This window comes from Dreissena polymorpha, chromosome 1 (genome assembly GCF_020536995.1).
Source record: "Dreissena polymorpha isolate Duluth1 chromosome 1, UMN_Dpol_1.0, whole genome shotgun sequence".
Classification (NCBI taxonomy): Eukaryota; Metazoa; Mollusca; class Bivalvia; order Myida; family Dreissenidae; genus Dreissena; species Dreissena polymorpha.
The window spans coordinates 2,767,969-2,781,934 of NC_068355.1; the positions used below are offsets into that span (position 1 = coordinate 2,767,969).

General features: G+C 34.3%; 1 long non-coding RNA gene across 1 annotated transcript; it reads left to right on the forward strand.

Moving 5' to 3' along the window:
- The first annotated feature begins 7,443 nt into the window (after positions 1–7,443).
- LOC127868817 (uncharacterized) lies at positions 7,444–13,351 on the forward strand. Its single transcript, XR_008044260.1, has 3 exons — positions 7,444–7,558; positions 10,357–10,474; positions 13,230–13,351. It is a non-coding gene; the product is annotated as an uncharacterized LOC127868817 (long non-coding RNA).
- Positions 13,352–13,966: the final 615 nt, after the last annotated feature.

The following is a 13,966-nucleotide window of genomic DNA, read 5'->3' on the forward strand; positions in this document are numbered from 1 at the left end:
ATGTAACCGGTTAACTGGTTGTTTCGGTAGGTTAAACGGTTAACCTCTTGCATCCTATATATAGTATTTACCAGAAAATATTTTGTACATTATATTAGTTAAAGAGATTCCACAGTAATTTCCCAGAATATGTGCAAAGGTCCAGATATGTGTATTGGACATAATATTATTATACTCTGACCCCAAGTTTTAGGAAAATAACCAGAATAAAAAATTTCATTAAAAAGTAATACTAAGAAAGATGTTATATTGTTAAATGTTAGTTGTTTAATGAATTCAGCAGGTATTCCATCTATGCCACTGCTTTTATTATTTATTAAATTTCGAATTTGAAATTCGACATCTGCGAGTGTAAAAGGCTCATTTAACGAAATCACATCATCGTTTATGGCATCTATGTTATTGTTTGTTACCAATGCTCGGCGCTTGATCACTGTCAATTAAACTACGAAAGTAGCCGTGCCATTCATTCATTTACAATGGTCAAAGTATGCACTGCGTTCGCAATGTGCGAGTGCTTGCATGCATGGTGTGTTTGAGTCAGAGCTTGTCGGGACTGTTACTTGGTTATTCATCATGGATTTTTAAAATAATAGAGCACAAATTATCACAATGTGTCAAGTGCAACACACATAATAACACCTGTATCCGTATCTCAAAGCTCAAGGTCACACTTGAGGCAAAATGTAAAATCTTGTCATAATTGAACAGCTTTTTCTGGACATTCATCATTTAATTTTATAGTAACTAAAATTTATTTAAAAATAAAAAACACATGATATAATGTAAACATTTACTTGCGTCACCATGCATGACTTGACTAGAATTTCTACTAAAGTGGTTGAACTTTGCAACATTAACCAGCATGTAGTTTTTATTAATACAACATTTGAGGTCAACTTTTTTTAAATATTCTAGAAGTCAAATTACCTCAATAATGCTTGCTCAGATTATCTGTTCTCATGGTTTCTGAACTAAGTTTGAAAATAATTTAAAGGGTGGCCAAATTTTATATTGGCTTCTTGTCTATTCGTTAAAAAGAACTATATGAAGTTGTCCAATAGCAATTCTATAACATATTTTTATTGTTCATACTTTGGGACAACAAAGACATTACGAACAGTTGATTTTGCTAGTCCTTGGTTTGTTGAAAACATGACTTCTTACAGGCCAGTTGGTTAATTTGTTCTTGGTGGTATACTGCACGGTGAGATTTTTTTGTATGTGGAGTTTTAAAAAAGAAACAAAGTTCTAAGGGTAGAAAGATTGTCTTGTGATTATGTTGAATTGATAAATGTCTTATTGTAATGTACAATGTGTCTCTATTTTCAGATATAAGATCAATACTGGTATACCCAACATTTCAATGGAATAATGGATGCTCTACGGTTATCTATCTTGCTTTTTGTGGCAGTTCTAACTGTAACATGTGGAGCACAAAAACTGGTATCAAAATACAAAGAAAAAGGAGAGCAGTTCAGCAAGATGGTATTCTATAACAACAGTTTGTACATTGGTGGCAATCAATATGTGTACAAGTTCAACAAAATCACATTTCTGTTAAATCCAGAGGAAAAAGAAAGTATATGTAATGAAAGTTGTGTATCTAATGTGAACAAGATATTGTTAGTCAACAGCATAGCTGATGAACTAATTGAGTGTAGTAGCGGAGACAGAGGGATATGTAAAACGAGAGACTTAAAAACTTTAAAACTGAAAAGGAACAGTTCTAATATAGTACCATATGTTGATGGAAAAGTTGAAATAGGCCTTACAGTGTCAACAGACATAGAATGGCCTGCTCAAGCACATTTGACAGAAACTAGTAGTTATCTTGTAATAGCAATAACTAATGGAAGCGTTGTTTCAAATGCAGCTAAGATGTACTTTCCTATTAGTATGTGGACTGTCAACAGTGAACTATTATATAAAATAGAATTTAAAGAAAAGTTTGATAATTATAGGATTACCTATGTTTCTACATTCAGGTTTGGTCACTACAGCTACTTTTTCACCAATCAGATGCAGCTGCCAAATAGAACAAAAATGGTTTCTAAAGTGGTGAGGTTAAATCAGAATTTTCTCAAAGAAGCAGACATTTTCAAGTCTTACACAGACTTTGTAATAGGCTGTAAAGATAACACTGGTAAACAGTACACAACATTGAAGAATGCCATTCTTCTACATATCAATGGTACACCTACTGTAGCAGCCACCTTCACAACAGAATCCAGTGATGATGGCAGTGTCTTGTGCACCAAACCATTGGATGAAATAAACAAACAGGCAGTTGAATCCTGGATCATTTTCATCCTGAATTGTCCAATTACAAATGAAAGTTACTTTAAGGAATATTGTGGCTCACCTTATGCAAATCGGGTACATTTCTTGTGTATTCACTGTAATTATTATGTCACAAATTCAATTACTTAAATTTCTGAAATGTATTTCTGACTTGTAATTTGTATTTTATTTAAATGAAGTTTGTGTGTATTTCAGCCAGGTGTGACAGATTTTATACGAACGGAATTGCAAAATAGCACAAACCCTTATGATCCTGGTATCTTCCATTCCGTGGATTGGTCAGTTCTTCAAATGGAATATGTAGCCAGCTCAACTTCTCAGGAAGGCATCATGGTTACAATTCATGACTCAGTGTTGAATGGTCAGCATGTTTTGTTAGTTGGGACATCAACTGGATTTGTCTTGCAGGTAAGTAATTATAAAATGCCTAAACATAAAACTCATGAGGTTGGGAATTTATAAACGAACAGGACACGTGTCCCCAGGGCATGCCCACGGTCGTTAATAACGGACGCCACCTCTTTTTTTTATGCATTAATAAATGAGCCATTGCTACTTCTGAGGTGGCGCTAAGGACCGTATGTTTTGGAGATTCACTGATAATTCTACAGGATGCTTAAGTTTTATATGTTTTTCAACATATTTCAAATTATTTAAATAATCGGGCAATATAGTGTGATTCAGCGAAGATTAATTCATCCATTCTTGTACAGAAACGCACAATTAAAACCCATCTGCAAACGTGAGGACCTTTCAGAGTTGTTTAATGGTGACATGTTTGAAAGCATATCAATGTGTTTGGTCTGTGTGACGAGAAAATGTCAATCCAATGAAAACGCCAACAATATCAAACCATTTCGTTGAACATATACAAGTTGTTGAATGCACTAAAACATTGGCCACTAGTTTGTCTAATAATATTGTATTTTTCCAAAAGAGATGGAGCAAATGTCAAGGAGGTTGCGCTAATTACATTAAGTGGCACCAATTTACAATTTCAACTGTTTTAATTTTCATTTCCGACCGTACTATTTTTGTGTGGCATTCCAGGTTGAATGTTCGTGTTTTTTTCTTAATTGGATGATAGTGAAATATGATCGAACAAGCAAAGTTTACATAATTATTAAGAAACATGATTGTGATTCAAAAAGATGTTGACAATTTCAGTCATTGAATATGCTTTAAAACTTGAAAGTAACAGAAGTATAAAAGTGTTCGAATAAAGAAAGAAACCTGTCCTAATTTTTATGCTCCCTGAAATAAAATTTTCGGCGGAGTATATAGTTGCCAGTTTGTCCTTACTACCTTACTTCCTTCCGTCACACTTTTGGTACCGTTTCATATAGCGCCTTAAATACTTTAATACCAATCTCTTTCATATTTGGCATGTAGGTTCCTTGCATGGAAATCTACCTTTTGATGAGTTTTGAGGTCACTGAGTTCAAGGTCAAGGTCACCGAGGCTAATAATAGATTTTCCGTCACACTTTTGTTACAGTTTCTCATCGCGCTTTTAATACTTTACCGATCTCTTACATATTTGCAATGTAGGTACCTTGCATGAACCTCTACCTTTTGACGTCACTTGGGTCAAGGTCGCCGAGGCTAATGAGTTTCGAGGTCACTGAGTTCAAGGTCAAGGTCACCGAGGCTAATAATAGATTTTCCGTCACACTTTTGTTACAGTTTCTCATCGCGCTTTTAATACTTTACCGATCTCTTACATATTTGCAATGTAGGTACCTTGCATGGACCTCTACCGTTTGACGTCACTTGGGTCAAGGTCGCCGAGGCTAATAATAGATTTTCCGTCACACTTTTGTTACAGTTTCTCATAGCATCTTCAATATTTGATCGATCTTTTATATATTTGGGATGTAGGAACCTTGCATGGACCTCTACCTTTTTATGCTCCCCCAAAATTTATTTGGGGGGGAGTATATAGTCGCCGCTTCGTCCGTCCGTCCGTCCGTGCACAATTTTTGTCCGGGCTCTTTCTCAGCAACTAATGACAGGAATTCAATGAAACTTTATGTGAAGCTTCACTACCAAAAGGAGATGTGCATATATCAGCGGGTTCTGGTCGGATGATTTTTCACAGAGTTATGGCCCTTTGAAATTTTCTATAAACTGTACATATAGTGCAATTCATGTCCGGGCTATTTCTCAGCAACTAATGACCGGAATTCAATGAAACTTTATGGGAAGCTTCACTACCAAGAGGAGATGTGCATATTATCAGCGGGTTCTGGTCGGATGACTTTTCAAAGACTTATGGCCCTTTGAAATTTTCTATATAAAAAGTCGTGTCCCCCAACTAATGTGCCCTCAAGACGTTTCCTTTGATCTGAATATATAGTGCAATATTGTGACAAAAACTTTGGGGAGCATCACCCGTCTCCGACGTTTTCTTGTTGATGTGGTTTGAGGTCACCGGGGTCAAGGTCCAAGGCTAATAATAGAATTTCTCAAGGTCACACTTTTTTCAACACAATTAAACCATATATTGAAAAAGCAGCATTGGGGAGCATCCATCAGTTTTACTGATATCCTTGTTGGAGTAGTAAGTGAGGACAGACAATAAATTTTAGCCTAATCAAGATTCATTTACATTTACCTTGAGTGAATTAAGCATTTGTATAAGGATACAAATCTCGTCGTTTCAAACAGAAGTAACATCTTTTGATTATTTCGTGAATTATCTTACTCTATAAACAAATGTGTTATAAAATAAATATTTTGAGAATGTTGAAAATTATGTTATTTGATTTATTTAGTATTATTGGACAATATTTTTTATTCAGGTTTCTGACATCTTAATTGAGTTTGTTTCTTATAAATGTTCATCTTGTTTTCCGCCGCCATAGGCGGAGGGATATTGTTTTGCCGTTGTCCGTCCGTCCGTCTTTCCGTCCTTCCGTCCGTCCGGCACTTTTGTGTCCGGAGCCATATCTTGGACGTGCATTGGCGGATTTCATTGAAACTTGGTATGAGTATATATATTGATAAGAGGATGATGCACGTCAAATGGCATTGTACACCATCTGTTAATAACGGAGTTATGGCCCTTAAAAAATGCTTTTTTAGTGTCAAATATAACACTTTTGTGTCCAGAAGCATATTGGCGGGGATATCAATTCAATGAATTTGCTGTTTTTTTTATAGAATGTGTCTTATAGTATATGATATGTACAGATTTGGGTTTACGCATATACAGGGACGTTGAAAAATATAAACAAATATGAAAAGGAACATATTAATCTATCAAATGTTAATCATGTGCTGATTCATATTTCGTGCATTGGTGCCACCTGCTGTCCTTAGTGCCACCTCCCTGGCATTGGCTCCATCTGTTTTGGAAAAATACAAAATTATCTATTATATCCGCAAGAGGCCAATGTGTATGTGCATGTAGCAACTAGTATATGTTGAGCGCAATCGTTTGTTGGCATTAGCGTATCAATCTGGTGCACATTTTCTCGTCACACAGGCAAAAATCATCAATTTGATTTCAAAAACGCCACCATAGCACAACTTATAAAGGTCCCTACGTTTCCAAATGGATTGTGATTGTACGTTTCTTTACCGTTGTGGGTGAATTAATCTTCGCCTAATCGCACTGCATTTTCCGGTTTTTAAAATAATGCGAAATATGTTGAATAAAACATATACAATATATTCACCCAGCAGAATTATCCTTGAAAATTCAAAAGAAAATTAGCGCCACCTCGCAAGTTGCATTGGTTCATTTATTCATACATCGCCAAAAAGAGGTGGCGCCCGTGATTAACAGCCGTGATGTCCCCACATTCTACTTTTGTCTCCAAACTGTTTATGTCACAAACAGGCTGATAAAGAAAAAACTTGACTTTTGATGTTTTAGTGTGACCTTGACCTTGGGGGGGGGGGTACTTTCAACACAATAATGTATGATATAAGTAACATTTGTGCTAAGTTATTTCAAAATCCGTCAATATAATTATGGCAAAGTTATACTGAGACATGACTTTCTAAGCCAACTTTGAACTTTGACTTTTTAGAAGGAGCTTGATTTTTTATTTTGGCAGTTAGATGTTACAAAAGATTTGTTGGATCGTGATGTTGGACATGTATATGCACTTATTTAAAAATTCATTTATATTTGGCAAAGTTATTCCGGAGACAGGAAGCTTCCCACAGATGCGCAGACACACAGATGGACTTGTTTCGAAGGGGGGAGGGGGGTACAACACAAAACAACAGGGATTATTTTTCAGAAAATGGGAGGAAGATGATGGCTTTCATTTGGTTTGCCTGGGAGTAGTGTCTCACGGTGGTTCAACATTTTGAAGTGTTTATATAAATATTAATGTACAAGCAATTGATATTTCTGTTTACTTATAGGTTAGGCTGTGGTTTTTGTTTATTATCTAGTTTTCTTATTTGAACATAGACAGAAAAACTCAACAATTATTTGAAATATGTTTCTTATGAAAGATGTATTGAAAACAATGTAACTTGTTTAAACGATTTAATCAAAATAATTTATCGCTACATTTCAGTTTGTCTATACTGATGGCACATACATGAGGTACAACAGATTTGAAGTACAAGACTCACCCATTTTGGGTCTATACCAGCACAATGATATTGCTAACTCTCTGTTTGTACTGACCAAGAATGAGGTATGGTTAGACTTTATTTTAGTTTACTGATACAATAAAGCTTCTTTTAATCAATCAGATATGCTTGAAGAACAGCACCATGATAAATCCCAAAGTTCAAGGGGAATCTTTAAACCATGTACATCAAGAACGAATGAATTACAATTAACTTGAATATCTTATTTTTTGCAAATCTTTTCATATTGCCATGACGGATTGTAACTGATGTTTAACAAATTGACTTAACGATTTATTCTTTTAATGTATAACTGATATAATTGCATCTTTTGTTCTTCTGTTCTTTTTGTTAATGTCTGTATAATTAAACAGAGCTTTCAGACAGGACCAGCAGCTGTATTTATAATTTCCCTTCATTTTGTTTTAAATATTCTCACTGTTCAGTGTGGAAACCTGCATGCCTGAAGAACTATTCCAACTTATGAATGTTTTTTTGTTGTAACCAACTTATAAATGAATGTTTGTTTTTACTTTTTTTTAGTTGAACAAATATGCAAGCACTCGATGTGTTGAATATGCTGGCAACCACTGTGTGGACTCTATTGTGATGAAAATAAAAAATCCCCTGTGTGGATGGTGCATTTATGAACAACGGTTTGTAAACTTTCCCATTAACATTCAGATAAAAGAGATTGAAACATATAAATTTGATTAACCAACTGTTATTGCTTAAAGAAACTTTAAGTTAGAATTGTAAAAACTGAAAGCGATTATTATTTGATTTAACAGCAGAGCTCAGGAACATTTCTTATGGCAATTCTTATTTCACTGATTTCAATTGATTTTAATAAAGACAGTTATCTATTTATATCTTCACAAATGTCATGCCAATTTTGAAGATCTTAATCATAAGATTATCAAATTTGTCAGTGTTTCAGCTTGATTTATCAAAGAAAATGCAATCTATTTTCTTGCAATTGCATGGGCATCAGCATCAAAACTAGGTTTAAGTTGTTTGGTTAGCTAGTTTTTTGGGGTGGCTAGAGGGATTTCATTTATACTTGAAACATGTATTACCCATATTTAAATGACCATATAGGTCCATTAGGTAACTACTTTAACATTTGTTAAAATTAGGGGCCATTTTACACGTGTGCATTCACATATGCACTCTATTTGTGGGTTAGATTTTTTCGGCTAGCTGGTTTTCAAATAAAAGTGATATAATGCAGATACAATGGAGTCTAGGACAATACTAAAGTATTTTCAAAGCCAAAGCTACATTTAAAAGTCTAAGATGAAGTAGAACAAATTCGTTTTAAGCAGTATGCATTTAGTATTTTTGTCTTTCATAAATGGATTATAATGAAAGACTTGAAGTGAACAACAAGATGAGCACACATTAGAAACATAATGCTTGTTCAAATTTCATGATTTTTTGTTAAAGCTCTGATGTGACATAACAAAAAAATGCCATTTACTCTTTAGTGCAGCATGGGAGATCTTTCAGATGGCATGGCAAATTAACTAGAATTGTAGTGAAAAGTCATTCATAAGAGCAAGGCTCATGGGTCATATGTTAAGGCGCAGATCATAGCAAAATGTTTAGACATAATTTGAAAACCCTTCTTAAAAGACTATTTCATACCTGCAGTCTCTTTAAGAGGGCTTTCAAGTTACAACTATAAAGTTTCAAGCATACTGAGATATAGTGGTGCAAGCAACAACCAGGTCTTAAGGATTTGTCATGATATCAGTGCATTGTCAATTATCAAATTAAAACTTTATACTCAAACCCAATCTACTGTAGTAAATTGATTGGCATATTAGTGTGTGACAGGGAACATTCAAGTGTGGAGCTATACAGTGAAAACTCATTTGCTTCCATATAGTTAAATATAACCAAATATGCATTATTAATGCAGCTGAGTTTCGTCAACTCAACTTTGCTTATATTTAATTACTGCAAAAAACAAAGTTGATAGTAATTCTTGACTCTTCTGCGTAACATTTCATGTGAAATAAAAACGTGTCAAAGTGTTTGTCTTTCTACACACATGTTTTGCACTTATATTATTTGTTTGTGTTGAAATAAGTAGAGATGCCAGCTGAATTTTTCACAGTTTGCAAAGACTTTTATAAAATTAATGCCTCTTTAGTTAAAAGAATTACCATGTTTGTTTAATATAATTTTATAATTGTTAGTGTTTTTTTCTCATTGTTAATTTACACAATTGCTATTTTTTATAATGATAATTTTATTCAACTGAATACATTTTTGCCAGCCTGAGCACAATGTGCTTATGCTGAGCTTTTATGATTGCCTTTTTTCTGTCGTTTGTAGTGCAATGTGAATCATAAACTTTCCATTGTGTTGACAACATTTACCTTTTGAACACTCAAGCGGCTACATTAATTGTCCATATTCATGAAACTTTATCCATTAGTCCCAAATCGCTATTTGGACGTGTTAGGTAAAACACTCGGTCAATCGGTAAAATTATAGAAAAGCTTGTTAAGTCACATTTAAATTTGAATGTTGTTGAAACTTGGTTAGAGCATTTGTCCCAATGAAATCTCATTTATTGATATAATTATACCCCCACAAACGAAGTTTAGGCGGGTATATAGGAGTGAGCTTGTCTGTCGTTGGGTCGGTCGGACTGTCGGTCCGTATCAAGTGTCCGCTCTCTAATTCAAGTTGTTTTCATCCGATCTTCACCAAACTTGGTCAGATGTTGTATCTTGATGATATCTAGGTCAAGTTCGAATATGGGTCATGCCGTGTCAAAAACTAGGTCACGGGGTTACTTAGTGTGTTTTAAACTTTGAGCATGATGTCTACTCTCTAATTTAAGTAGTTTTTATCCAAGCTTCATCAAACTTGGTCAGAAGTTGTATCTTGATGATCTCTAGGCCAAGTTCAAACATGGGCCATGCCAGGCCAAAAACTAGGTCATGGGGTAACTAAGTGCGTTTTACACATTCATCATGGTGTCCGCTCACTAATTCAATTAGTTTTTATCCGATCTTCACCAAACTTGGTCAGAAGTTGTATCTAGATTATGTCTTGTCAAATTCGAACATGGGTCATGGCAGGTCAAAAACTTGGTCACGGGGTCACTTAGTGCGTTTTAAATATTGAGCATGGTGTCCGCTTTCTAATTCAAGTAGTTTTCATCCGATCTTCACCACCCTTGGTCAAAAGTTGTATCTAGATGATATGTATGTCAAGTTCGAACATGGCCCATGCCAGGTCAAAAACTAGGACATGGGGTCACTTAGTGCGTTTTCAACATCGAGCATGTGTGTCCGCTGTTTTTTGTGAAAACAACATGCAAAATATTCTATGTCAATGGAGCATGTGGCGGTATTCGTCACGTCTGTGACAAAGCTCTAGTTTTTTGTTGCAAGCAATTACTCATACTTAATGCTTAGAGTTGTTATATCAGAGCCTCTCTGCAGTCTGACTGTTCCTGTAATAAAACTGGCGAATGCTGGCGATCATCCCTTACTTCCTGTATATCGTTGGACATAGAACCAAAAGGGGCCACATCTAGCTCAGGAAAGGTATGGACATTTTGGTAGTCTACAGGTACATTTAATTGTACTGACCAGTCTACATAGAATGTATATCTTTTTTCGACTTTGAATAGTGAATATATAATTTTAAGGTTTCAATGCAACCTGTGAATTAATTAATTGAATTAGCTATTTTGTTCCAACAATATTTCTGATCTTATGGATTAAATGGGCTTTTAACAATATATTTGATTCCCTTTAATATCTCAAGAACACTTTCACCTGCAATCTTGCAAATTTTTGTGGTAAGTACTTAGACTTTAGGGGAGATTAGTATCAATTATTAGGTTAGCTGTTATAGGTCAAGGTCACATGGGCTTAAAACACAACTATTGTGTTCACACCATATGTAGAGAATGTTTAATCTTCTAGCATCTAAATTTGTTTGCTTATTAGAGGTTAAGGTCACTTGAGCTTTTTACATGGATTTTTTTCCACAACTCATTTCCAGAATCCTTTGACCTATAATAACACGAAGTGCTTTTCTGTTACTTGGCAATAAAAGAAAATTCCTTTTCATTTTGAGGTAAACATGTCATGGTCGAATGGTCTTGCAGTACTATAAAACGTAAAAAAAATCATTTTCATGATAAATCTGCAAGAAAGGGGACATGTTTTACAAAAAAAAACTTTTTTTATAATTACTTTATGTTGATCTTTAGATAGTATTTTCATCTAATATTTAAGCTTCTGTACTTACCATTTGTCAGAATTTGCTTCATACTATGATAAATTAAGGTTTATATGCAACTTATCACTTACACAATTTCTCTTTATTCAATATCAAATATGTCTTCACAGTCATTTTATAGGTGAATAACAGAAAAAGAATGTTATGTTGTAAGAAGTGGAAGAATAGTATACCTATTGGACCAGCTAGTATTTTAATTACCTGTTATGTAAAGGTAAAGGTGGTCTATAATATATAAGAACTGTTGATCTCCACTTCAAACTTGAATTTTTTTGCATGGATGAGCAGGCTGGTCTGGAGCAATGAGGAAAAACTGTTTCTCTGTAACTTATATTTAAGTTGTATTTTTGCCATTTGATTATACAAAATGTACATACCTGTTTACTTAAGTTGTATTTTTGCCATTTGATTATACAAAATGTACATACCTTTTTGTTTGTATTATTCTTCCAATATAAAGAAGTGAAACTCCAGCTGCTGGAGCAGTATTGAATTTTCATTAAAAACAATTAGTTGGTCCTTTACTTAAGGCAAGTGACCGATTGCCCAAACAGTACATAACAGCACAATACAGCACAATACAAACCAACATAAACACAAAATATGAATAAAGCTGGGGTCACCGCCTTGGAACGGTCAATGCAAAGCATTGGGGGTTTAAACCTGGTTATAGAGCGCTCAACCTCACACTTGGCCCAGCAATATTCATAATACATTTAAGTGTAAATAAAATTTAACGTCATAGCATTGTAACTCAAATTAAACAATAATAAAAGGGAATTAAAACGCATTCAATTTAATTACTATTTAATTACTCAATTGCATTGAAGATACAAGAGTAACAGAATTACAACTTTTTGACGAACGATCAAATAAAACTATTAACAATTGTCAACTACATTCCTTCTTTATAGAAAAGATTTGAGAATGTAGAATCATAGAGTTAATTTCTCAGATAATCATCGCGCAAATACAGGAAGAAGCAGCAATAATGGGTGTAAAAATTCCATATTACATAGCTTGGTTGTTTATGTGACTGCTAAAACAATTAAACATAATTAAATCAAACAAGAAACGCCTATCAGAGAGAAAATATAAATAAAATGGAACATTATAAACCCAATGACCTATGCATGTAGATTACAACTGGGAAAGTCGGTCGTATGACGTCACAAAAATCCATAATGACATAATGACGTGAACAAATTCCAAGGGCGGTACTAAATAAAAATATTAATGGGGCTGTGCTACTAATAAAACAAGTTTACGTGATTTAATATTAAGAAGCAAATGAATACAAATGGTAATACCATTAAAGCGACATTATTGGAATCAAACAGTATATAGGTGTTTTGACAACTGAAGACAGAAATGATTTGATGTACGATTTGAGTCCAAATGTAGTTTACATGCAGATTTGTTCATACGACACAATGACACAATTTTATTCAACAGTGAAAAATGCCTATAATGTAAGCATTAAAATTCTTTGTGTTCAAGTTATGTTTTGCTACATCATCAACAATATTTCACTAGGTTTTAAACAACACTTCCTATCTAAACCATTCCTAAAATTTCTTACAAATTTTCAATTTTTCAAAATTAATACTGAAATCTGAAAAAAAAATTATCCACTTTAAAAGTGATACATTATTGCCTAAATTTTGTTATAATTTATATGTATGGTTTTTAAATTCCACTTTTTATGCCCCCGGATCGAATGATTGGGGGTATATTGTTTTTGGCTTGTCTGTCTTTCATTCTGTCACTCTGTCATTTTGTCATTCTGTCCCAAAACTTTAACCTTGGTTAAAGTTTTGTGATTACTTTTGCAATATTGAAGATAACAACTTGATATTGGTCATGCATGTGTATCTCATGGAGCTGCACATTTTGTGTGGTGACAGGTCATCCTTCAAGGTCAAAGGTCAAATGTATGGCTTCAAAGCGGCGCAATAGGGGGCATTGTGTTTCTGACAAACACATCTCTTGTTATTATTATTGAAGCATGCTTAACAGATCACATTCAGTTCAAACATTTTTCTGTTTCAGGTTGTCATTCAATTGAGACCTTCACCGAGTCAGCCTGATGGTCCGATGTATCAATACTTTTGTCGATCAAATGGAACAATCACAAATGCAACCAGAAATGGTGCAATGTTCACATGCAATATGAATGGTGGGAAACTTGTGTGTTAAAATTTTGCATTGACTTCAATATGCATCTTAGTGTGTTTTACATTAAAGAATTACCTGTATGTAAGTAAAATGCTGAACAGAACTTTAAGCATGCTCATAGTGAGCTTTTTTGATGACTTTTGGTCTCTCATGCGTCATGCATGTCAATTGTCAACATTTGCCTTGTTAACACTCCATAGGCCACATGCATTGCCCAATCGTCATGAAATTTTGTAGGAACAGTTGCCTCAACCTCAGCTTATTTCAAAATAAGGACATGTGGAGTCAAAATCTAGGTCACAAAGTCAAATAAAAGAAACAGCTTTTGAAGATTAAAAAAGCTGCATTTATCGCAATCTGTATTGAACTTGGTCAAAACAATAGTCACAATAGTATCTTTGCCAATATTGATACTGGGTAAGTTGAGGTGAAAAAAAACCAGGATTATATGTCAAATTAAAGACAACACAATCTAATGGTCACATTTATCGCCCAAGAGGCAGGGCAGTTTTCCTTATGTGGCTGAAGTAAAACCATTTGAAAAGTCAAAGTCACTATTTTCAACCCACTTTTTGTGATTTGCTCAAAACATTAAAAACTGCTATGTATCT